Source organism: Rhynchophorus ferrugineus, unplaced genomic scaffold (genome assembly GCF_030347505.1).
Source record: "Rhynchophorus ferrugineus isolate W39M unplaced genomic scaffold, kcgeb_rfMv2 rfM4, whole genome shotgun sequence".
NCBI classification, from domain to species: domain Eukaryota; kingdom Metazoa; phylum Arthropoda; class Insecta; order Coleoptera; family Curculionidae; genus Rhynchophorus; species Rhynchophorus ferrugineus.
Window position 1 is genome coordinate 18,338,517 of NW_027472583.1, and position 26,547 is coordinate 18,365,063.

Below are 26,547 nucleotides of genomic sequence, written 5' to 3' on the forward strand. Positions count from 1 at the left end.
AATTTGCTTTAATCAACAATTTTGTTGGGTTTTCTATCTTAGCTTAATTCCAAGATAGTTTTGGCAGCACAGCAATATGAATAAAAGTGAAACCAACGTTGAACAATTTTTACAGAACAGTAATTTTACAATTTTAACAATTTGTTTAACAGGCCGTTAATAATCTTTTCTTGAAATTAAGTCTTGTAAAATTAAACTCTTTTATATCAAGGTAATTACTTTGATCTGTCAGCTTATATTAAAATGAAGAAGAATATGTTAAAGTTCAATCAATTTACTTTAATGCAATACACTTGCACGTTTCTTTCTAGGTCAGCAAAATAAAATCAGACAAAAGAACAAAGAAATGTCAGGTAAAAATTTCACACATAGACAAAAGCCGAAAGAAAAGTCAACTGCTCTGGATGAGAATGGAACAAATAACAATAACAATAAACGTAAACAAAGTGGATGCAATCAGCTTATTGGGGGATGATGGGGGACAGCGCCTTAAGGCGTGGTCGTAACAGCGGTTCGCGTCTCGGCAACATCATGCGCGTCAGGGTCATCAGCCTCTCCAGGACGCGGCCCACAACTCGGCACCCAAAATTGGGATAACGGCTCGATCCCGCTAAAGAATATCGTCTCGTTCGATTTTGTCCCATTACGTTTTCATGGTTTTTTAAATAAATCCAACGTTTTCAACGTTGATGAAGCAAGTCTAAAATGAACGAATATGACTTTTTTCTCTAGCATTATAGTCCTGAGTGCTTCAATTTAATAGATTTCAATTCGGTTAACCGAGAACAGCAGCGATAGCGATTATTTAATTTAATCATATAGTAAGTATCCTTAATTATCTTAGTATCTAGTTTGAGAAATACATAGCACCATTGTTGATAGGCACATACTGTGCGTTTAAATCACTAGAGAGTCGATAGTTAAAAGACGAAAAATTTCCTTTATTTCTTTCGATTTTATATTTTGTAAGACTTCTTAGGTTATGTATGTATTTTTCTATTTTTATGTATAATTTTAAAGAAAATTCTTGTGTCGTTATTGATGTTATTTTTGTAACATTTAAGGTAAATATTATTTGATTAAATGCAACAGCATAATAAGAGTGTTGTTTATAGAAAGTGTAAAGGTTCAAATAATTAAGATAAAATGATATTAAAAAAAAATCTTTGTTTATGCAATACTTGTCCTGGCAATAACGAAAACACGAAATAAAGGAATTATCCATTTTGGTGCAGTGAGTATTTTTACAGATATTATTTTTTAATAATCATTATAGAATATTACGCATTATAAAAGAAGATTTTTGGATACTCTGCACTAAGGAAGCCAATTGTTATTCTCTAGTAAGGTGAATTAAAACGTTATATAGTAGGGCTTCTTTAACTAGTATGGATAAGGGTCGACAAAGTTATTTTGGTGGAATTTCTGTAATCCGTTGGTTATATTTAGTTATTGAAACGATGGAAAGTGGGCACTACGTCCAGTTAATATGACCATCATAACCAACGCGGTCTACGGAACGATGTCTTGGACTCAAATTGAACGATAGAGATATCGGTGGCTAGTGGTCACTGATATTATCTACGTGTCATCCAGCAGAAGCCCGCATGAATGATTTGAGGTTATGCTGAAGTTTATTTTGTCTATCACCATATAATAAATTATGATATATAATTAATCCACTTATAGAAATCTGTGCTCAACATTCCTGAAGTCAGCTGAGTGGAGAGCAACTAGTGAAAACATCCAAAATTACCAAAAATATTAGGATTTAGGTATGGTAGTTACTTCAATTTTTCCTTGAGTGTTGACTAATCATGAAAATAATATTATAAATTCGTTATAAGTGTTAATTAATCAAAAGAAATATTTAGATCGTGGGCTAGACCACGAAATATTCTTAAAAATTGGTGATTGTTTATACAGTTTTCATATAAATGGATTTGATGTCGAAAAATTACACATTATTTGAAACACCCTAGCAGACTCATCTTCGAGTAATAGCATAAAAATGGCTTTTATCCCATAATATTGGAACAAATAACATTAAAAATAGATAATGTTTGTGAAACCGACGATTTCATCTTAATATAATATAACAAAAATCATTTAAAAATATTTATAGATCAAACAGAAATAAGATCTAACAGATTAAAATTCTAATTGTAAGTTATAACAAAAAGAATAAAAGACAGGGTATCATATTCCAAAGAATTGTGAATAAATACTAACAAATATATTTTTAAATTATAAATAATTGTAGTTGTTATTAGATGATCATAGTTTTAATTCTTTTGACTTTTTAACTACTTAATTAGTAATACATTATTCGAACTTCTTATACATTAAATTAGTTTAAACCCATAAGTGAAATAAAGAGATTTTTGCGGGCCTTTTCTGTACATTACTATTTTAAGATTAGAAAAACTTATAATTTCATTAAAAAATGCCTTTGTAAAAGCAATATCATTAGTTTAGATATCAAATATGAGGCTCGTAATAATAATTCTAATTAGAAAATAACTTCATATATCGTTAATTTGGAATACATTATAACAGCAGCATTATAACATTAAAGTGATCAACAATCTGATTCCCTAATAGACACATTCCAAAACCGTTTCATCTAATATTATAATAATTAAGTTATTTTGATACTAATTAGTGGAACAGGTAATCTCGTAATTATTTCACTCGAATAGTCATCAAATTACTGAGTAAGAACCGTAATCACACCAAATTATTTGAAAAATGCAGAAAACGAAGAAAAATAATTACAGAATTACTAATTAGAATTAAATAATTATATTATACATTTTCGAAGTATTAACCATTTGCAAACATGTTTCCTTTTCGGTTAAAATCTGAAGTGATGTTTCTGTAATTGTTCCCAAGTCCGAAGGTGTTAGCATATTAAAGCAGTTATTCAATAAATACTAAAGAGTTGTTGATGGTTCGAATCCTGCTGGGGCATGGTCGTAAATTTATGTTTGTGATTGTTTAATATTTGTGATTACCCTGGGTGAGAGTGCAATATCTGACAAGCAAAATGATCCCAGTCATGCCAGTAAGCAGACTGGGTGAGACCGGATGTCTTCTGGGATGATTGTCGACCCTCGAGAACATAAACTCTCGTTGAGAAAAGGAGACTTTAATATTTAAAAAAACTAAACAATTGAGCAAACTAATCTTGGATTTAGCATGAATTTTGATTGAAGATTAGGTCATTTTTATCAAACCTTATCAAGTTCAGACCAGTATTATTTCAACACCATCTTCGGCCAAATAAATTTACTAACAATTATTATTTTTAATTGAATATTTACGTTTAAGTATTTATGTTGATATTAGTTTAAGTATTTAAAATTTTTACCATTTTCTCTTTATCTATCTTTCTCTATTAAATTGCCACCCAGTGAATTTCATATGGGATGGCAGCATTCCATATATCATTATTATGCTTGTTAACATAGCTACTCAACCAAAATACGAATTATTATTAGAGCTGGATTGATTCATTAATAACTTATTTTCATAACAACGTTATATTAATTAAATGTACTGTTCAATAGTCTTACCTACGAAAGTGATTTTATTTGAACGGCCCTCACAATACATGATCGTTATAGGCTGAAAATATCAACGTGCCTAAAAAACGTCATGATTGAGAAACATGACAGCTTATGAAAAATAAACATTAAAACATGAATTAATTCTGCTTTTGCTTTGTTGTATCTCAATTGTAGATTTTGGTTTAAATGATCTGTTTATAGATCTGGAGAACGAAAAAAATTCGTATATAGTGACCAGACTTGTTGGACAAAAAACCAGCTCAAACATTTAAAGATATTCTAGATAGCTTAATACATCAAATTTATTTATAATATTATTTTCATAACAAGTTTTTATCATTTAGGTGTCCTCCTCAATCGACTAACTTTCCATGGTGATTGGATATCAGAGACTGAATGATAAGGAAGTGGCTAAAAAAAAACACTAAAATAACATGGCTGCCAGGGGCTGCCAATATCAACATGCATAAATTGAAAAACCCTATACTTGAGGATTATTACAGTTTATAAGACGTAAATCCTCATTAAGATTCTGTGTCGATGTTACAAAAATGACCTTATCTACTAAAAATCAAAATCCATTCTCAAACAAAATAAACATTGACGATATGATTCTATAAAAACATGTCAATCACAATGACATAAATGAGACATCTTGTTATGACAATAAATTCGCAATATCGAACAGCTATAGGCGACATCAAAAGTACAATTAAAATAACAAACCGATAAAAGCAAGCTATAAAATGAGCAGACATATAAATATGTACATATTACGAGTATTATTCATCGTATCGACGTGAAAAGGTAATAATTTATATTTTATTGACAATAAATAAAGCCGGCGTCAGTCTGGTTGATTTTAAATGACACCAAAAGGCGTTCACCAACGATTATTGCGGTGTTTTCACGGTAAAAACGATATCGTCCAATATAAAAAATCATCTGCACTTGCGGAATATTGATTTCGTTATTATTTATTATCGTAATGATGTGTTATATATTTTGTTGGAGTAACTGCTTATTACAATAATTTATAATTATGTAGAAAAACGGAGATAAAGGTAAATTATATTAACATAACAAGTCAGTTGAAAAGTCCCCGGCCTACCATGGTAAAACACATTTTTTTTGACAAAATAATTTTTTTTTATTTAACAAAATTAAATTCACTGGTGATACACCGATTATAGCGACCCTCTAACTTTTCGGTACCATTTTTGTAGTACGATTTGTCTTTTGCTTCAAAATCAGTTTCGGCGATCACCTCTTCATTCGACGAAAATTTCTTCCCAGCGAGCATTCTTTTGAGATCTGAGAACACAAAATAGTCGCTGGGGGCAGATATAGAGAATACGGTGGATGGGGAAGCAACTCGAAGCCCAATTCATGGATTTTTACCATCGTTTTCACTGACTTGTGACACGGTGCATTGTCTTGGTGAAGCAGCACTTTCTTTTTTTTAATGCGGCCGTTTTTCGGCGATTTCGTCCTTCAAATGATCCAATAACGCTATGTAATAGTCGCTATTGATGGTCCTTCGTTTTTCAAGGTAGTCAATGAAAACTATTCTATGCGCATCCCAAAATACAGACGCCATAGCGTTGCTAGCTGACTGTTGCGTTTTCCCACGCTTTGGAGCGGGTTCGTCGTGTGCATTCCACTCGGATGACTGTTGATTAAACTTCGGAGTGAAATGATGGAGCCATGTTTCATCCATTGTCATATGTCGACACAAAAACTTATGTTTATTACGCTTGATCATCTTCAAACACTGCTCCGAATCATCAACTCGTCTTTGTTTTTGGTCAAATGTGAGCTCGCGCGGCACCCACTTTGCACAGAGCTTTCTCATACCCAATTATTCGTGTATGATATGATGTACAGGTTTTGTTATATCTTTAAAGTGTCTGCTATTTATTCATTTTCAATTTACGGTCATTCAAAATAATTTAGTGGATTTTATTAATGTTTTCCTCGGTAACAACCTCTTTTGGGCGTCCACTTCACCGTCGGTGCCCATTTCACCACATCTAAACTTAGCATACATAAATTTAGATTACTTATGTACAAAATAACTTTGAATGGACTATGTGCGTCTTTATAATATGGGCAAGTATTTATTACATAAAAATCTGTGCACGGAAAAAATTTGTTTGGAACTCAAAATACTGTGTATTCATATTCCAGAATCTCAAGCAAAACATTACTCGTTTTGTGATAAATAATAGATTACGGATTTACGATTATAGACGTGAATCTAATGTCTGGATCTAGATCTGATGTGAATATGAGTCTAAAAGTAATATTTTAATACAAGATGACAAGATTATATGCATTGGCTGTCATTTAATTTGTTATTTACAGACTTTTCAATGATCTCAGAATGGAAAATTTAGTTCAAATGAAACCTACTGGTGTACTACTATGATTAAGTAGATGAAATAGCAAGATGTAAATTTTGAGCAGAACGAAATTATTAAGAGGCAAATATGAACAGTGAGTCGAATCAAACGCAAGAATTATGGGCCGATATCCTGTAGATTTTCGTTCACAATAATGCGTTTTCATATATTGCATTTATTATTCGACACTATTAGAAGAAAGAACTCGTTATTTTGTAACCACATTGTTCGCCTGAATGAATTCCTTTGTAATTAAAAAACTCATCAAAGAAATCGTTTTCAGTCATTCGAGGATATTAAAATCAAATCGAAGAGGGCTTTAAGGCTATTCAACGAAAAGTACTCAATAATTATTTCAAAATTGAGAAGATGTTGGCATAAATCAATAGTATGTAAACGGGGTGCCTCTGTTAAGACTGAATGGTAATGATGAGCGAAATATCTAGATTTTTTTTGTGTTTGAATAGATTTAACCCTCAGTGTCCTTTTGTCCTGTATCTCTCAAAATATTCGTACCCGATACCTCGGATTCATTGATTTCAGTTCCTACAGAAACGTGACCTAGTCAGACCCTAAAGGTTCCTTGAAGTTGTCAATAATTCAATAGAGGTAAGCCTCTCTTTTCATTCTGGTAAGTAGACTAAAAACATCGTTTGCCCACAAGGTTCCATGGTAGGACATCATTTCATAATGGGACATTTTTATATAATACGACTTTTCAGTTAGAGATGATTTGTGAGAGATTATTTTGTTGGGCGAGAACGTTCTTTTATTACATTATAACACTATTAGTTTTCGGTTTGTCTAAATTGCTCTGAACTTTGACTCTTAGGGCGTCATATTGAATTAATTTGATTAAGATTATGAATGTTATATATTTTTGTAGGATATTAGTGTTAGAGATTAGAATTATTAGTATTAGTTATTAGTAAAGGATTATAAGTGTATCCAGTGCAACCACATAAGGAAATATATAATAGTTATATTTTAAATCATCTTTCCTTGTACCCTCTTGTTAGTCCGCTTTATATTGTGCATCCAGTATCGCCTTCGTGCTAGAAAAGAAAAGAAGGCTAATATTTGAAGGTAAAGTAAGGTAAATAGTTTTGATGCTATGCTTTAACTTTTATACAAAAAATATAATTTTGAAGGAAACGAAATAAGTTTAACATATTAAATAATTCATTTATATTTTACTATCTCACTCTCCTTTCATGATGCTAGAGTTTTCAGTAGATGAAACCTAATGTACTAATGAAGATCAAAAACATTTTTATAAAATTATTTTTTATCAAGCATTGAAATAGTATATTGTTTAATAATATCATTACACTGTTACATAAGGTAATGTTATCATACAGAACTTTAAATAAATTTAGAAATATAGCTTTTTCATTACAGCGTATTCATAAAGGTAGAAAGTTAATATGATTTTATGGTTGTTGCATAATTCACATTAAGAGTTATAGCAACGGAAAATGCATAATTAGCTTAATAGCAAGCATACATTAAAATTAAAAGCTCTAACAGATAACTGAACTTTAATATTACAATTTTGAACGGTTCCGGAACTTTTAATTTGTTTTTTACTTGCAACTTTCGACATAAATATAATTAATAACGCGATAACGTTTTTTTGAAGTTTTGCGTTTATAGAAATCGTTTACGCTAAGAGTTCAAATAAAAGTTACGAAATGTGAAGAGGTTTAAAATATAAAACAATAAATTTACTTTATTAATATTATTGTATTTAACGGAAAGAAGAGACGACTTGTTGAACAATGATACAAAATAATACTAAGGATTTTTATCTATTAGAAAACAGATCAAACCTACCTCATTAGTTTTACCTTCAGTGTCAAAACACAAGGCCCCTATATATGGCCGCAATTCTTCAAATACAGTGTAGCTCTTAGCCAGTGACATAGCAGTGACGTGATGTAACACCGGCTTCTTAGAGAAATTACTACACCTAGTCGTTGTTCCATCTAGACAAATTATAGTTATAGTTTTTTTTCAAAATAACTTGTACTTCGTCCGCCATTTTTGCATTTGTTGATCTTCTGATTGATACTGTTTAGACTGTATACTTTTCTATGACATCTTTGTAATAATAATAATTTCCCATATCCTCCTTTGGTGGTCTTTTAACTTGAAGTGAAATCTTCTAACCAAATTCCTGTAGACCGTGTTAGTTCACAGCAACTTCACTTGACCTTTGACAGCCTCACACCATGAACTGTCATGCTTGACTCAGGAATTCATGAACTGTTTCCTACTTGTAATGGTTTATAGCAAATGATTTTTAAGCACCTTCAATCTACGTTTTGTGATCTTACTGCTTTAGATGCGATACTCTTTGATGAACTTCACCTAACTACACCGAACTAAGCCGATTGATTAATACACAAAATTTCTTTTTATTTTTAGTTTCCAAAATAAATAATAAAAACATTGCAACTTTCAAAATAAATTTCGGATTGTCATGAACCTTTGATGTTTATCATTGGAAGGTTGGAACTATTAAATTCGGCTTAGAAAAGTTAGAATGTGATATTATGTATATATCATACCCAGAACTTATTGAGTGATCATTGGGAAAACCAATTTTCGTTCAATCGTTTAAGAATCTACTTCAACTTCTTCTTTTTGGTTTTCTCATAATTAATGTTTATTAGCTAAATAACAGAAATAAGTAATAATTAATTGGAAAATGTCTTAACCATATGGTGAATATAGTAAAACTTACTATCAAAGGATTTTATAGCTCAAAGCTCTCAAGATTTTAGCACAATAACGCAATATCTCACGTATGTTATATCAAATTGTAAAAAATATCAAATTGAGCTAAAGTTATCTGTGTTATGTTTGATGTGTAGTAATCTAGTACATTAAAGTGATTAAGATCAGAGAAGAAAATATATATTGGATAAGAAAATTACGGATAACTCAATAAAATAAGCCTTCTGCTTATTTATATACAGATTTACTGGTATACAATATTAAATACTTAACTAATGTTTAAATAATACACGTATGTACCGAATTACTTTTATATATCGGGAATAAATATTCTTTGAATAACTAAATATGTCATCTAGCAACTGATATTTTCTTTATACCGCTTGAGATTTTACGTTAACTGTACAACAACTAGCTAGTACAACAGTTTTTAATTTGACAATGGTTTTGCAGACTTAAATATTGGCCATACTAAAGTATGGCTTTGCACTAAAGTATTGGAATAAACTGGAATAGACTCCAATAATCATCCAATGGTACATTGTCTGGTGTAACGATAACAACATTATTGTCGTTTTATAATCTATTGAAATATAATATGCTGAATAACTTGACCAATTTATTATTATTTTGAAAATGTCCCCCAATTTTTCTTTCCTCTATCTGCTCATTGTGATCGTATAGATAGCATGTACTAATTTTTGCCAGCTTTCGTTAGCCATAAAATCGTTCTGAATGTTGATGCTGATTCAAAATTATGACCATCCTCATTCTGAACGATTTTAAGTTCATAGTATGAAGTTAATAGTGTTTTCAATATATTTAGTGGCTTATTAAACAATTGAAGATAATTGTTTTCTGATGCGCAGCAGAGACCTTTCTTCTTGTTCACTTTTGCATTTAATGACACTTTTGTATCAATGACAATGTTTAAATTTGTTCTATATTTCCGATGACTACTTTTGTTATTACTAAGGTTTCCTCTATAGTTCTATACAATAGATAGTTATAGGTTATTTCTGCATTATGTGTACGTCGGCCTATATTTCCCGTTCATCCTCGAAAACGTGGTAGGTTGTTTAAGTAGCTACACAACAAATAAACATAATTAACCTTTTAAATTAAAATTAGAAACAGAAAATTGGGAAAAAAACTGACAATGACAATATTTGAAAGTATTGTCATATGCTGCCAATGTAATTTTGATTACGCGATATATTACTGCGTATGAACATACACTATATCGCGGGAAAGGGTTCACATAAAAAAAATAATCAAAATCGATCCAACCGTTTAAGAAGAGGATATATAGTCGGTCCAATAAAATAGCCAATGCACGTTATCAGAATTTATGACGTCAGCATGTGGCAATGTTGCCTCGCCAATTTTGACTTTTGTTTCATAACGTTTATAACCTCTTATTATTATCTCCAATACTTTTGTAGATATTTGACAAGGTCGGCCAGTACCAACACAAACCGAATATTATAGATCAATTCGGTTACATGTTCTGATGATGAATTTCAATTCAAGAAAATTGTCATTATCCTCAATAACTTCTGTGACGGCTTTCACCACTTTCTTAATTAAAAATTTCTGTTACCCACTTCCGAATGGAGCGCGGAACACATTTATTAAACTCCATTTAAAGTTCGGTTTCGATTTAAGGATCGATTTCCGCGCTTTTCAAACGGAAATCGTTCGCTGACACCTTCCAGTAATTAAAATATCGAGGAAGAGCGCTCTAAACGGCCACCCGATCGATTAAAAACTAATTTTCGTGCTTGCTTAAGGCCCGAACGGGCGGACTTATTGTTTCAGAAATGTAACAAGAAAAAAACATTTACCGAAACCTCAAAGATAACGATTTCTTTATTGAAATTGCCGATCGCGGCCGCTCTCGTTTATTCTCCTTCGGACGAATTTTCTGATCTTGTTAATTCCTGCTTAATAACAAGAGTCTTAATTATTATTCCGGCCTCTGAGTTAGCCCACTGCTATAAAGTAATTGTAGTACTTCGATATTTTCATATTATTTTAATGGTGAAATATAGGAACATGAAAGTATATTCTCTGCTCTTTACGTAAATAAATGCGCAAAGACATAATTTGTTTTAAGTAAATTATTTATAAACAAGTTACTTATTATTATAAAATAATATAAGATATGAAATTAAAATAGATATAGAATGAACAAGTATTTATTCTAGGATAGCTAACAACTTCCTTCACTGAACTAGATCAAATCGTAAAACCTTTACTCTTTTGACTAAGCCATAATTATCTAGGAGCTCTGTTCATGTCTTTGGACATAGTCCTCGACGTTATCGACATTTTCTACCTTCTGATGCAAATTATTGTTACGTCTGTATCATGGGGCATCAACAATACTTCTCAATACCTTATTTTGGAAACATTGTGTATTATTTTAATTAATTTAGATTGTACAACCCAAAAGTTGAACACTATAATTTCACACTGGTTTTAAAACTTCTTGGTAGAGTAAAATCTTACTATATGCCGACAGCCCTGAGTATCTACAGAATAACCAGTACATTGGTTGTATTTCATTTTCATTGCCTGAATTCTTTAAATTTGATCGCAACATGTGGCTTGCACCTCATCAATTGAACATAAAAGGCCGTATAAAGATATTTGGCTGTATATTTTTTGTCCCGTAAAATACTTGTGGATGCTTAAATATTCTTAATTTAAAAAACCCACAATAAATATCTACCACGATCAATTGTCAAATTGTATAATATTTACGGTTAATTTACTTCACCTTTACTAGAGATAACAATACTCTCAAATCATTGAAGCATATAACCCATCGTTGCGTCTGCTATATGATATTAAGCCGTATGTGGTGGAATAGCATGTCGTTCAATTTGGTTCATTGAAAGAAATTGGTTTTCACGGATCTTCAGTTGACGAATAGCTATTAAAAAAACTATATATCCAAAAAGTCTACACGTCATCAACAAATAAAACACCCAAGTTTTATTATTTAGTCATGCTATTCAATCATCTAACTTGCCACGGTAATTTTGACAAAACAAACAGCATGGCAGCAAACATACTATTATTTTATGTGTCTTGTTTTTGGGGTGTACGTATGCGATTTGGACCATCATTTGTGAACCACTACAGACTTACCAAACATGTTCAGCAGCAACCTATTATGTAGAAATAGTTCGAATGGCCGTTTAAGCCACCATCATATTTTTATGGTCTAATACAAATTGTTGCTTGTTTCTTTTTAACAAACTCCATACAATCAAGTTTGACATCCACATTCACATTCACATTCAAGTAATCATATTTAAGCTTTGTTAGCGTAATATATTATTTAAAAAAGTAAATTTTGTCGTGTTTAACTTGATTCGTCATATCTTGGTCCAATCAACAAAGAGTGTTTGTGGATATATTGACTGGATATTCCGAAACTTCATTAAGGATAGTTAAAAAGGGGTTCATAAAAACGGATTTCTTTTATTCCGTTTCGATTATCTTCAGCAAATTCGTTTTTAGAATGAATTTACAATTGCGCGAAAATAGTCGATATAGTTTCTAGATGAATTTTGTAAAAAGATTTAATTTTAATCTATAAATCAAATTAATTATGTTAACTATTATTAATACTGTCAATGATGTCTCTGTATCTTTTTGTTAAGTATGTTAAGATAATTTGTAATGTCAACATAATTAGAATTATTTTTTAAAATAAACCTTTTTAGCAGAAATCATTTTTTATTTTTGTAGATTATAGTGATTAAATATTTCAGGTATTGTGTTAGTACTTAATACTTGAAGTATATAACAGTTATTAATAATTCATTGCAGATATATTGTACGTCATGCTGGAAACGGGATTCGTTAATAAAACCTTCGATTTGCATAAACTCGACCAGACAAATTGAAGAAGAAATTGACAAATGATTTAATTGTAAACAAATGTTAGATTAGAATTTAATAGCTTAGTTATTCCCTTGAATGAAGCTTTTTAAATATGATATGATTCAATGTTGACAGTTTCTATGACAGGGCGATGAGATGATAAACAAGTAAAGGTGAGTATATAATTAATATATGATAACTGTAGGAAATGTTATTGTAGAGTGAAAAAGATATATTTGCACATTTATATGTATAATTGTTTAGAATATAAATGAGCATTAGGTTAAAATGTGTCAGGAGAAAAAGAATAATAACTGTCTTGCAGATATGACAAATCCATTAATGAGAATCGAGTGATTATATCTAGTTTCGTCATGAAAGATGTATACAGGTACTAATAGAACAAACTGATGAGAAATACAGTGATATCAAAATGTCTTTACAAGGAAACACTGTACTAAAAGACACAAGAACTAAGCGTAAAAGGTGAATGCGCTCCCTAATAAAATTAAAATATATTAGTTGAATATATAATTCTTATTTAGTTGGATCAAACCTCCAAGGGATACATCTACATACAAAAAGCGCCTAGAACTCTTACTCATAGATGGTATTGAAAAGAGTAAATACACTCAAACACAGCCCTAACCTACATTCTATTATAACTGCGTTAGATTTATGCATTAGATTTACTATAATGTTAATATAAATTATATTTGATAACAATATTTTTATTTAATTATTTTATTTAGAATTTTGCTGTATGTCAAAGCCAAAATGAACTAAAACTCGGAGTTGATACGACAATATTGCAACGTTTTGACGTTACAAATTTAGATGACGTATGCAAAAAAGGTTCTTTGGATATATATATATATATATATATATATATATATATATATATATATATATATATATATCCAAATTGGTATTCCAGGAATTTCATTTCCTGACGATGAACCAATAGTGAATGAAGTATGAACAGTAATAGAATGAGTCTTCAATAAATTGCTCAAAATGTTGCTGAAGAGCCCAATCGAGAAGTGCAAGCAGGATTTAGAGTGAATCGCAGCTATATAGATAAGATCTTCTCTCGTCACTGTGTGAAGCAACCTATAATGAACCTGAAAAATATATGTCGGATAATTTTGTTGATCTTCGCTATCGACTATATGCGCTAATCCTCACTTTAACACGCTTAGAAGTTGAAATGTGTGACCAAAAATTGTTAAACTCCTTCAGACACCTTATGTTGGTCCCATTAGCTGTGGAAAGGAACAGCTATTGCAACTCTCAGGCATCCATTTGGAGTAAGTGCAATTACTTGGAGTCGGTAGAATTTTACAGAACACCGGAAGCTTTCGTTCCTTTAAAATGGAGCTTAATAATATAATAAAAACAAATAATTAAAAGAATTTTTTAAAATATTATAATCTTTAATATTATATGTTAATTTATATATATAAAGCCAATATAAAATAAAATAGGGTTAATGAATGTCAAAAACTGTGTAGTTGAGTATTGAAGGCTCCTTTCGCAATAATACAAATGTTTACTATAAATATTTAAAATCAACTGACGGTGATATTAATATTCGGTTTCGGCAGTTATAAAGGCCCCTTTATTCCCTTAAACTCACAATATAACTTTATATAGGTTGTACATAATCATCTAGTTCAATTTCAATGTCGATGGTCAATTATTATTATTTAAGTACAGTAAGATTCCACACAGTTTTGGATATAAAGGTCCAAGAAAGCATTAAAGAATGGCAGCTACGATGTTACTCTTGATTTGACAATGCAAGGCATCATTAAATCTCATTATCAACAAAAATGCAAACAATTTACAATAAGTGCAAATTCTAACCCATTATAACTAATAAAACTAAAATCTAGTATTGTATTAAGAATTCCTTGTATTAAATTTTTTGTATTATTAAAAAAAAGACCAATTTGAACAATTTTATTAAAATTTATCTATGTTTGGATATAAAAATTATTAAATATTCCCCGGGCTTTGGTGGTAATCGAATAAAATATACCGAAAAATATAGAACCGATATTTTAAATTAATATGTTTCGATAAGAGCGGACGTTAACGCTGTGGAACTGTCGCATAAAATAGGCTTCGTTTTCAGGATGACGCCGACACCAATCATAATTTAATCAATTAATCGACAAATTATCATTGAACGGTCGCTGAAAGCCCCTTCGAAACGTCGTAATATAATTACGAACGATTTTTAAATTGATCAATAGCGAAAGGAGCTTCTCTGACTAGGCTACATATCGTAGGCCTAAGTTCATATTTAAAATCAAAATTCTTTTTTTAAGCTTTTGTTTTCGCGAACAAGCGACTGTAAGCCTTGTACAATAAAATGATAAGGATTTGAATATATATACTAGGTACTTTCATGTATTTTGAATATATAATATGTATTAATATATTGGCGATATATACGTTTGTCAATTTGAATAAATGTATTGTCGAATCCCATTAAATACCCTTAAAAACTCATGTGTTTTTTGCTCTTAATTATTTAAAAGTGATGATTTTTGTGTTAATGGTACATTATGGTGTGAGAAAACGAACGAGTTCGAAAACAAATAATTATTGAAACTGTCAAAAAACTTTCAAATAGCATAACAGCTGATGAATCAAGTGTTTCAGGATTACTGTGGTAAAAAAAGAAGGATTTTCTGTGGCGTATTGTGATAAGTATGGGTCCATCCACATTAACCCCGAAGCCGAACAATTCTAAAATCGAATGAAATTATTATTTCAGATGCCTGCTAACGTGAATTTAGTGAAATGAATGACATATTGTTAAACAAAAGATCTACATAGCAAGCAGCAGGCGCAACGTTATCTTCTTGTATGACAATACTACACTTTGCAAAAGTGGAGAAGTATACCTAGCGTACTCATCAAATATAGCATCTACCAATTCTACTTCTATAGATCGATGCAATATATAGTCTATTCAAAATAGCAATGGGCTCACGTCATCAATATGTACCTGTCGCAAATTGTAAATTCGTTTTAGAGTCATAAAATATTTCCCTTCTCATTTTATTCCATTTAAAAAAGATAATAATATGATGATAATATGCTGCGTGGCAAGTTGGAACATCTAAACTAATCAACCTAACAAAGTCGTCCGGTTGTCAAACATCGGCAAAATTCGACAAAATATTGATTAAAATAACTACAGGTTGTAAACCACAAAATAAAGAAATTTTCATTTCTACGTTACAAAAACAGTATTAGTTATTCTGTGGTTATAAACCGGCAGACGTTATCTGAACGGAAACAACTAAAGGTGAGATATAATATACGATAACTGTAGGAAATCTTATTGTAGAGTGTGAAAGTGTTATGTGCACAGATATGTGTGTAATTTTTCAGAATATACAAGAGCATTTGGTAAAAATGTGTGAGGAGAGAAAGAATACTAACTAAGAAGAAATAGAGTGATATCAAAATGGCTTTACAAGGAAACACTATATCGAAGGCATTAATATCTAAGCATAAAAGGTAAATATGCTCACTAATGAAAGTAAAACATAATACTTGGATATAATTGTTAATTAGGTGGATTAGGACTACAGGGGATACTACTACATAAAAAAACGTGGCTAGAACTCATAGATTTGTATGGAAAAATAATTATGTAAGTATAATAAAACTATTGTAGTCGTAAGTTCTTTGATAATATATGGATTAGATGTACTGTATTATTAAAATCAATTATATTTTATAACAGTAGTTTTTAATGTATTTCTTTATATTTTTTATTTACAATAGTTTAATTATTTTATTTAGATCAGAATTTTGTTATATATCATAGCCAAAATAAACTAAAACTCAGAGATGATTTGGCAACATTTCCACTTTTGACATCATCAATTCAGATGACGTGAGTTCACTGCTATTTTAAGTAGACTGTAGTTTGGCTGACGAACGTATTCGAAGTTGTAGAAGTGCAAAAATGGATCGATAACGCTAAATCAACATAATTCTTTCGACATAAAATTGCCATGATGCTAGAGAGAAAAAAGTTGTCGAAAATTACTGTACAACATACAACAACAAGTAATTAGAGGGTCTTAAATCTGGTGAGTACGTTAGGTATTCGAGAAATTTTCATTCGTATTACAATAATGTAAAGTGAAAATATTCTGTATTTTCTGTAATATATAGCACAACGTTGACATTCCTCTTTTTAAAGAATTTTTTTCATTATTATTTAATTAATATATTATTACTAGTCGTTTCCGTCACACCTACAATTTGTCTTTATGATAACTTAAATCTAGGTACATAATTATTAGGAGGACCCATCGGCCCTATCTCAGTCTCTGGTGAAATAATGTTTATACATGTCATTGCTGAATTTTTTAATATATGCTCCTTACTACACAACACTACACAAGATCAGATGGTTTGATTCTTTTGAGTCTGTGTCCTGTTCTGGTGGTATCCTATAGTTGTAATATTTCACTATTCTTGTGAGAATGGAGTCTTTTCTCATGCCTCTTTGAAAGAAATTGATCCAATTATGTAACTGCTATCAACCAGACTTTGTGCCGTTAATCAAAATAAATAAAAATTGGAAATTTAGGTATTTGCGTGTAAGGTTTCCATGGATTTTGTTGTTAATTTTGATGTGACTCACTAGTTATTTTTTCTTTTATATATCGACTGTTCCACTTCTAATGTTTGATACGAACGCATCAATTGTAATATATACCTCTTTTTTATGATGGTTTTGTTACTTTGATATTAAGTTATCGTCTCTTTTCTTGATATTAATTGACCATGCTTAAACTTTCGAAATCTTTTACAACTGCAAATTGCTTTGTATTGAAATAGCTCAAATAGCAGAGCCGAACCTTATATAGAAAAATTAAAATACCAAAATCTGCATAATAATATATCATCGATTTTCTTAGTGGATTAAAATTGATGGGAGGAAATGCTCGAAAGTATTATACTAATTCCAGCTTTTCTGCTGAAATTTCCAATATTTTTATTGCACCCAATAAAAGCATTGATGAAAAATATATTGTCGCAAAATTTTTAATATTTTACTTTCGCATAAATTCAATAGAATTTTATTAAAAAAATCATAAATATTAACCACCGAAATCCCGATCCCATTTTGAAAAGATATCTCAGGAATCGCACACATACGCACACAAGCGCGCACAAATTATATAAAAAAATCTAGCAAAAAAAGCTGGAAAAACAGCTTTTCCATAAAAGGATTTCGACCAATCATAATCGATTCGTTTATCAAAGGGATTCCCTCTTATTTTGCCAACGGGGCAAATTTTCCTCTACCCTTCTGAACTCGCTCCAATAACCACAAGGACGGGAAAAATATGGTTGTTATATATATATATATAGAAGTTTACTTTGACTGACGTAATCAAAATTTATATTATTTCCTTATAGATATAATTTCAACAAGCATAGTACCAAGACATTTGCCAGTTTATAAACTTTAATTATAATCAATAATGATCTGAAGAATTTTAAAGACATTTGGCAACATGGTCCACCAATATTAAAACAAATGTAATTTTATAGAGTGATTCGATTATACATTCTAATGTGTCAGAGAGCATTCTATATATTTTTAACCAATCAGAATAAAATGAGAAAGCGAAATCGGCCACGGATTCTCATTTTAACAAACTACAATTTCTATTTCATTTATGACGTAAATCGGTTGTTTTATTGGATGGGTTATTAATATGTGTGAATATTTGCATTTGCGGCTGTAAAATGTAAAGTCTGACAACGAGAAACCATTTCTGTCATAACAGTAAGATCAAGTTTTGTAGGACTGGAAAATATGGTGGTTTGAAAGAGTTTCCTAAACAACTTTTGCATTATATGACTGTGCGTTATCAAGCTTTAAGATCACTTTATCATGTCATTATCGCTGTGCCCCTATAGGTTGCCATACTGAATCCAACTGGTCCTTCAGCAAGACTCAATGCAAAGAAACCTTCGATAATGTTTTTGAAACAGTAGTCCATATATGAGAAAACGGAATCCGACGTGTTTTATCTTGAGTTTATACGGAACCCAATTTCCTTATTTTTCACCATTTATACTCATGAACATATATTGAGAAAACTCCTGGTTTCACCTAGCTTTTTTTGTTCGATGTGAAGTTTAGTACTACACGCATACAACTCTGGACTGGACATCACTGGAAAACACACCTTATAAAAATGTTTCTGCAATTCGAACGCATATGAAGAGAATTCAGCAGTTTGAGAACCACAACATGCAACGTATATAAATAAAATGTTCAGTTGTAATAAGATGTAGTGAGTTTTGAACTACTGAACTAGCTTATATTTTAAATCATCAAAAGTAATTATATTTACAAATGGAAAGTACCTAAAAATAGATTAATTACACACTTGGTATCTTAAATCTAGTTAATATAATTTTTCCTATATTAAATATAATATCCATATAATGATCCATATAGTAAAAAGCTCTTGAATAAAGTAATTGTTGTTATGGTTGACAGAGATAATTTGACAATATATCATTTTTATCAATTTTTACTTTTAGAGTCACAAAGGATCGACATTCTTGTTGAATATTGCCAAATATTTATGCATCGGTTTGGACATTTTTTAGGGACTAAAAATTTTGACTAGAACTATTTAGGTTAGTATATATAATTTATTAAAGATTCAAGATTATTTCTCGGCACTGACATTTTAGTACTTTACCACGATTTGTATTTCACACAAATGTAGGTATTTCTGATAATAAAATCGATTGGATAACGTGAAAATCCTGACTTCAATCAAATGTACGATGAGATACCTCACGTGCTAACCGCACTCATGACCAGCGAGAGAGAGAAGTTGATAATAGTCGTATTGGTATGTCACAAATACATTCGAGTAACTGGAACTTAAATAGATAGGCTTAGAATCCAACGAGTTCGGGCCAATCTATACACAACAGGCAATCCAGATATAGAAATTGATAGACAATTGATCCAGTTCAAGAATTGAAAAGGTTTCTTCATCAAAACAACGATTTGGTAAAACTGTTAAAAATGTAAATGGTTCAGATGCCATATGGCAGCTGTAATATCGTAATTGATACTACGTATCGTAATCGTAAACTTGACAAAACATCTGCAAGATAGATCTAGGTGATACGGTAAGCACGCCAACTATAATAATACTGCGGAATGTTCCATTACCCTCCAATCATTTTCCATGGTTATTTTTGACCACTCTGAATATGTCTTAATTTTTTATTACAAAGTAACATTTTCATGGTTCCCATATAAGATTGGGTTAAGATCAAGGTATGGTAAGCATGGCAATATTTCCGCGTTCTAGAACTGACACAGTGTAGACGCCACATTTTCAGTGTTAATGTCACACACAACTGTGCGACTTTCACTTAAATGTATGTATTATTTAATTTTTTCAGAAACAAGCCTGAAAAAAGAGACTGTAGAAAGGAAGATTCTATACAATAACATCTTTGTTTTGAATGAACTCCATCAGATAGGGACAAAAGGATGTTGTCAGATAGTAGAATTGTTAAAAAGTGTTGAATAGATTAGAAATTAACACTTTAGTAATTAACTTGAATAGTGATTCTGAAAGAGACAAAATGAAACTTTTTTGTTGTAGGCTTTTAGCCCAATGCTGATGATTACCATCACAGATCGACAAAAGCAGATTAATATAGAATAACTATAGAAAATCATATTGTAGAGTGTAAAATATGCATGTGCATAGATATTTGTATAGTTCTTTACATGAGTATTAGTTTATAATTTATGGCGAGGGAATAACTGTTTTACAGATATGGAGAATGTAGTGATTAAATCTGATTTTATAAAGGAAAATGTACACTGGCAGTAACAGAAAAGTCTCATGAGAGATATCTAAAAGACTAGCAAGGAAATACAGGAAATAAATACTAAACGTAAAAAGTTGATATGCTCTCTAATGAAAGTAAAATACACATATTAGGCCTCCAAGAGATGCCACTACATAAAAAGACGTGCCTAGAACTATACCTCATAGATAGTGTGGAAATAGAGTCTAATGTAAATATAATAACAACCTACAAACTAGTCTGGCTGTTTAATTCACTGCAATTTAATTAAATTATTAAAAATAATTTAAAATAAGTTATATTTGATAAAGTTATTTTTGTTTCATTATTTTTGTGTATTTAACTAAAATTTAAATTTGGTGCGGCAACGTTGCATTATAAATTTGTATGACGTGCATTGGCTGTTTGGGATTGGCTAATGCCATAAGATTGGCTAAGTGGGATGGAACTCGCCACTACCTTAACCGTAGGAGGATCTCCAAGTCGGTTTATCTAGTTATTAAATGCATTCAATAGAAATGTAACAGGTCAATTGAAAAGTCCGCGGCTTACCATAGTAAAACACATTTTTTTGCAAAATTAGTTGTTTTTATTCAATATAATTCTCTTCAAAGGTGATACACTGATTATAGCGACCCCCCAACTTTTGGATACCATTTTGTAGAACGATATGTCTTTTGCTTTAAAATAGGCCTCAGTTTTGGCGATCATCTCTTCATTCGACGAAAATGTCTTCCCAGCGAGCATTCTTTTGAGATCTGAGAACAGAAAATAGACACTGGGGGTCAAATCTGGAGAATATGGGCGTAGCTATGGTATATAGCCCAATTTATGGATTTTTGCCATCGTTTTCACCGATTTGTGACACGGTGCATTGTCTTGGTGAAGCAGCACTTTCTTTTCTTTTTTATTCTTTCTGTTATTTTGTATTTTCCTCAACCCTGTGAGAAAACCGTTTTAAAACACCGTGCAAAATTAATTCCGATCATATATCTTCATAGCATCCGAGTAACTAAACAAGATGAGTTTAAACTTTTCTTTTTTATCGTATAATAAATTATTATGTCAACGGAAGCCATCAAATCCGTTTCCTACTCTTCCGGACTTCCTCGCTCCGCCAGAAACAACAACAGAAACAACCCCAATAGTGACTGGAATGGATGGGAATGGTGTAGCGGCGAAAGGAGCGAGCGGGCTGGAAGAGCGGGGGAGGGAAATATTTTCCCGGACTACCCCAACCCCCTGGCGTTCGGGCCTATTATTTTTAAGAAGAATTAATGAAACCCCACTGAAGCGAGACTATCAATCTCGGCGGCTAATTTAGTTTTTCTTTGTATCGAAACAAATCTGTCAATCCGAGTGTTGGCGGGCGGCGACGGGGCGAGAGGGGCAAGATGAGAACGGGAGTGATGGTGGTGGGGGGAGGGGGGTTTGTATCAGATCGTCGCCATCGCCGTCGTCCGTATGCAAATCGGGGCGGCTTTTAATAAAACGTCGCCCTTTGTCTTGATGGAACTTAATTTTCGAACGAACGGATGGATTTTACACGGGAATGTACTCGAACTGATGAATTTCTATTTTTGTCCCTGTATATTTGCTTACTTTTAAAGAATTTATCAAAGAAATCGAGTGTTTTTCAATTTAATTACCCTAAAGCTTCAAATTACCATATTCAAGCGTATAGTTATTTTTTTACATACTAACGGTGTTAGCACGGGGTGATACAAGAAATGATTTATGTCTAGTCCCCATAATAAATATTTTTAAACAGTTTAAAAATGACTATTGATCACCCTGTGATTTTAAAATTTTACCACAATTTCTTACGTTAATCATATTTGTTACTAATGTATGATATATTACTAAAACCTGTTTTCACAATATTTTCAGAAATGTATTTCATGTATAACGCTAATTAAAAAAAAATAATTTCTGTATATTAAAATAACTATCTCAATACCGATAATACTTACTAGCCTTTTTAAAATGGCTCTTACTCACATCTAATTTCAATTAAGTTTCAATAATCAACAAAACATTTGCGTCAAAACATTAACAATAAACATAGCAATAACATATCAAGTTTAACTGCCCTGAAATGAAGATTATAACCAACTATCATAAGCAAGATTATTTTCAAATCTGTAACAACTTCAAAGCATCAAGTATAACTATACAGGACCTTTCCTTGTTATAAACATAAATATGTTATAATAAATGAAATAACAAATGTTTGTATATTAAAATTGAGAATATATAAATGAAACAATTTTATAAATTATATTTCAATTTGAATTGATATTAAATTAACTATTAATTTTTTTAAACTTAGGTCTATAAAGTAAATAATCAAAATAATTGATACGAAGCTCAAAGAATAAAATGTCATACAGTCACATAACTTATTATATTAATCGCTGAACAATTTAGTAGTTATTAATGCTTTAAAATATTTACAAATCTACTGTTATAATTGATAATTTCTTTTATTTGTCATATGTGTTCCATCTATGTAAATTATGTTGATAGTTTCATTTTAACTTCTGTATATTTTTATTACTTCATTTATGTATTTATATAGGCCTTATCTTTTTTCCATATTTTTCACCCCAAACTTATATATTGCAAAAACAATACATTCGAGAGGCTGATTAAAAGAATAATTTATTTACCTACATTTTTAAATGAAATTGCATCGTTATTTTCTCTTCAATCTCAATATTAATACTTACAGATAGCTCATCTTTAATTTGCCTTCTATTGCTTTAGTTTATCTACTGCTTTCTACTTTGTCTCATGTCCTACATAGGAACTAACAACTCACCTACATCCTTAAGCAAGAACAATATTTCTTAGCTGATCTCTGTTCACCAGACCTCAAATTAAATCAAAATCTGATTTCTCAATGCTAAATATCTTGTAAACAAAGAGATCAATCTATTCTTGTTTTTCTCGAACTTTTTAATCTATGTTTTGAAGAAATGTTCACATATGTGGGATTTTTCTTTCACAGCTATATACAAAGTTTATACCTTCCGATGAAGAGGGCACATTAATTTGTTCTCTCTAAAAAAAATGTGGAATACAACTTGCCATAACTCTTTCAACACAAAATCTTAAATAACATTTCTGAAAATTAAATAACTTAGTTTAATAATGTTTAAACCACTCACTTTCCATTTTAATATCGATTTAAATGTAAAATTTAGGCTAAGCCGATAAATATATAGATTCTGTAACACAAGTTTACAAATTCGGCTAAAAACTAATTTAAGCTAATTAAAAGCTAATTTTGTTATGGAAGAAAAACGTTTAATTTATTAAAGAATATTTGTCGGACTTAATATTAAATGAAAATTAATATATAAGTTTATAAAATGTGAAATTCTATATGTCCAATAATCAGATCGGATGGTGCTGGACGTTTTAGTCTATGCACTTCTCTGTCACTTCGCACATATAGCTCATTAGCGAGTACAGTGGGATTCATTGAAATTTTTTCGCAGTACTTCACACAAACACATTGAATTGACACATGAACACTCGTTATTAGTTCTAGAGGAATATCACGTCTTATTACTTCATTTGAAGCATAGTACAGAGCATGCGATAATGGCTCGCAACACTTTATTTTGGAACCCTTGTATGATATATGAGATTTGCTAACGGTTCCCCATAGTTGGATTCCATATGACCAAATAGTCTTGAGTATAGATTTATAGAATATTATCTTGTTATTTAATGATAAATTGTATTTGCGCCCGATAAGCTAATATATTTGGTAGGGTGTAAGTCGAAGTTGTTTCCGTTTGGCGAGTATGTACTTCTTCCCACTTAGGCGTCGATCTAGCTGCATACCAAGATATTTAGTATGCTCTATTTGCGGGTGTTCATATTTCATTGGCTTTTATACGTCATCCTTTCAACTACATTTGTATTTGATTTAGATGTGTTTGTAGGTTAATTGATGCTATGACTAGATCTTCATGAGAGGCTAAGACTGCCATGTTGTCTGCGTATGTTACCACAGTGGTTACTTTTGTTTTAGGTAGATCAATTGTGTATTGAAAATATAGTATTGAACCCATTACACTACCTTGCGAAACTCCTGAATATATAGCATGTAGTTCGTTATGTTCATCACCTTGTTTTACTGTAAAATGGCGATCTGTAATTATAAGATATCAACTACTTTCGGTTTAGTAACATTTGTGTTCATAAAATCCATCCGTTTTTCACTATAAGGGATAAATATTAATAAGCAACTAGTAATTTTATTAATTATTGTTATTAACAACGCAGTAAAAATAATAAACTATAATATCAACATGTTTATTTAAATATTTATTGCAGTATCTTATATGTTAATTAAAAACAGGATGTATCCAGACTTTTGAACGGTAGTGTAAACATATAAAAAACCTATAGTACACATATTACAACTAGTTATGTACCAGGTAATAATTTTTCCTTAAAACTGCAACTTAACACTAAAGTTCTAATCTAAGATTTCAGATTAGACTTTAAAGCTCCACAAGAGTTTAAGACATGGCACTGTTTTCACACGTGGCTTAACTGTACTAGTTCAAAAGGTTTTTGTCTCTTCTATCTCTTGGCAAATCCACTATTGTAGAGTATTCGTAGCACTTGGAGCCTGATATCTTACATCTGGACTTTACAAACAATATCAAGAGAAAATTGTGCTGGATAGTTCTCCTTTAATAGCTATGAGATTGTGCATGTACTTTTAAAATTTTAAAAATCATAACTCATAAAAATAACACATTAAACGATATATTTTAAATAAAAATATCTTTTATTCTAATAAATTTAATATCAAAAGAAATTTATATATATAGAAATACAAATGCATTTATTTCCACTTGGTTTATTTGTTTTTTGAATATATTTAATATTCAACTGAAATATATTTGTTAAATAGAAACGTTTTAAATTATAAATTAAAACCTTTAACCTAGCACACAAATTACAGCTTTTAAATACCGAAATACCCCAATTATAAGGTTTAAATATAGATAACAGATAATTTAATCCTCGAATTTTAGCACAGATTATTTTAACCAACACTTCGAACAGAAAATCGATATCGAATAAGGGCAGTAAAATAATTCAGAAAAGATTCCCCGCATATTGTTTCCTTTATTGATTTCAGTCAGTATTGGAGTTTGTATGGAGTTGTTTCCGTTGTTTATTATTTTAATAGAGGTTTTTCTGCTCTCTACATATTTCGATATAAGTTCGTGTTATTGCCAGTGTCGTCCAAAATAATAGACGCATTCTTAATATTATATAGTTGTAATAAGTTAAACGTTTATTTTAACTTACTTTCTTATTGTTTTTTCCCTAACTGTATCCATTTAAATAACATTTATTTTAGACCTGAATTTCAAATGAAAATCTTGTATCTTTTATTTTCTATTATGGGTCGATCACGTTTCCATCATGTGGACCGCAAAATGCGAGAGATTCAACTTAAAACAATGGTTATTATGAACTTTAGGAATGTTCTTATTCCATGTTCGAAATTCCTTTATTCGAATTTACCGAATGCTAAAAACATACACATAAGTCACAAGGTTTAGTGAACAGAACAGAAAATTTGAAAACAATTTTCCACCATTCGTAAATATTTTCGACAATGAAAAATTTATTTAATCGGCAATAAGAAAAAACGGTACTTTTAGAAAAAATTAGAGTACTATTTTATATACAAAACAAAGCTTTTTTAACGCTTACATAATCCGAGCTTTCACTCGCGTTAGTTACATGATTCATCTTCAATTATTTTAATTTGTCCTTCTCGTTATAAGTTTCATAATAGCTACAAAGCACGTGAAAAACTATTGTAGAGTTGCAAGAGATAGAAACAGCAGGCTGAAGCAGTGAAATTCAAGGAGCAAATTCGAGAAATTTTTAAATAATAGCGAAAGAAGTATAGATTATCGAAGCAGCTACATTAATTCCGTGTATTGAATTAGTTACTGTACGATGTCTTACTTACA

The 26,547-nt window shown here is 30.8% G+C and overlaps 1 protein-coding gene and 1 long non-coding RNA gene across 2 annotated transcripts in view; one reads left to right on the forward strand and one right to left on the reverse strand.

Annotated features, from left to right (window-relative positions):
- LOC143195860 (cubilin) overlaps window positions 1-26,547 on the reverse strand; it is a 172,286-nt gene that overhangs the window by 101,858 nt on the left and 43,881 nt on the right. The gene's annotated exons all lie outside the window — the stretch shown is intronic.
- On the forward strand, window positions 16,029-16,541 carry LOC143194948 (uncharacterized). The gene is made up of 3 exons (XR_013005415.1): window positions 16,029-16,159; window positions 16,217-16,295; window positions 16,448-16,541. It is a non-coding gene; the product is annotated as an uncharacterized LOC143194948 (long non-coding RNA).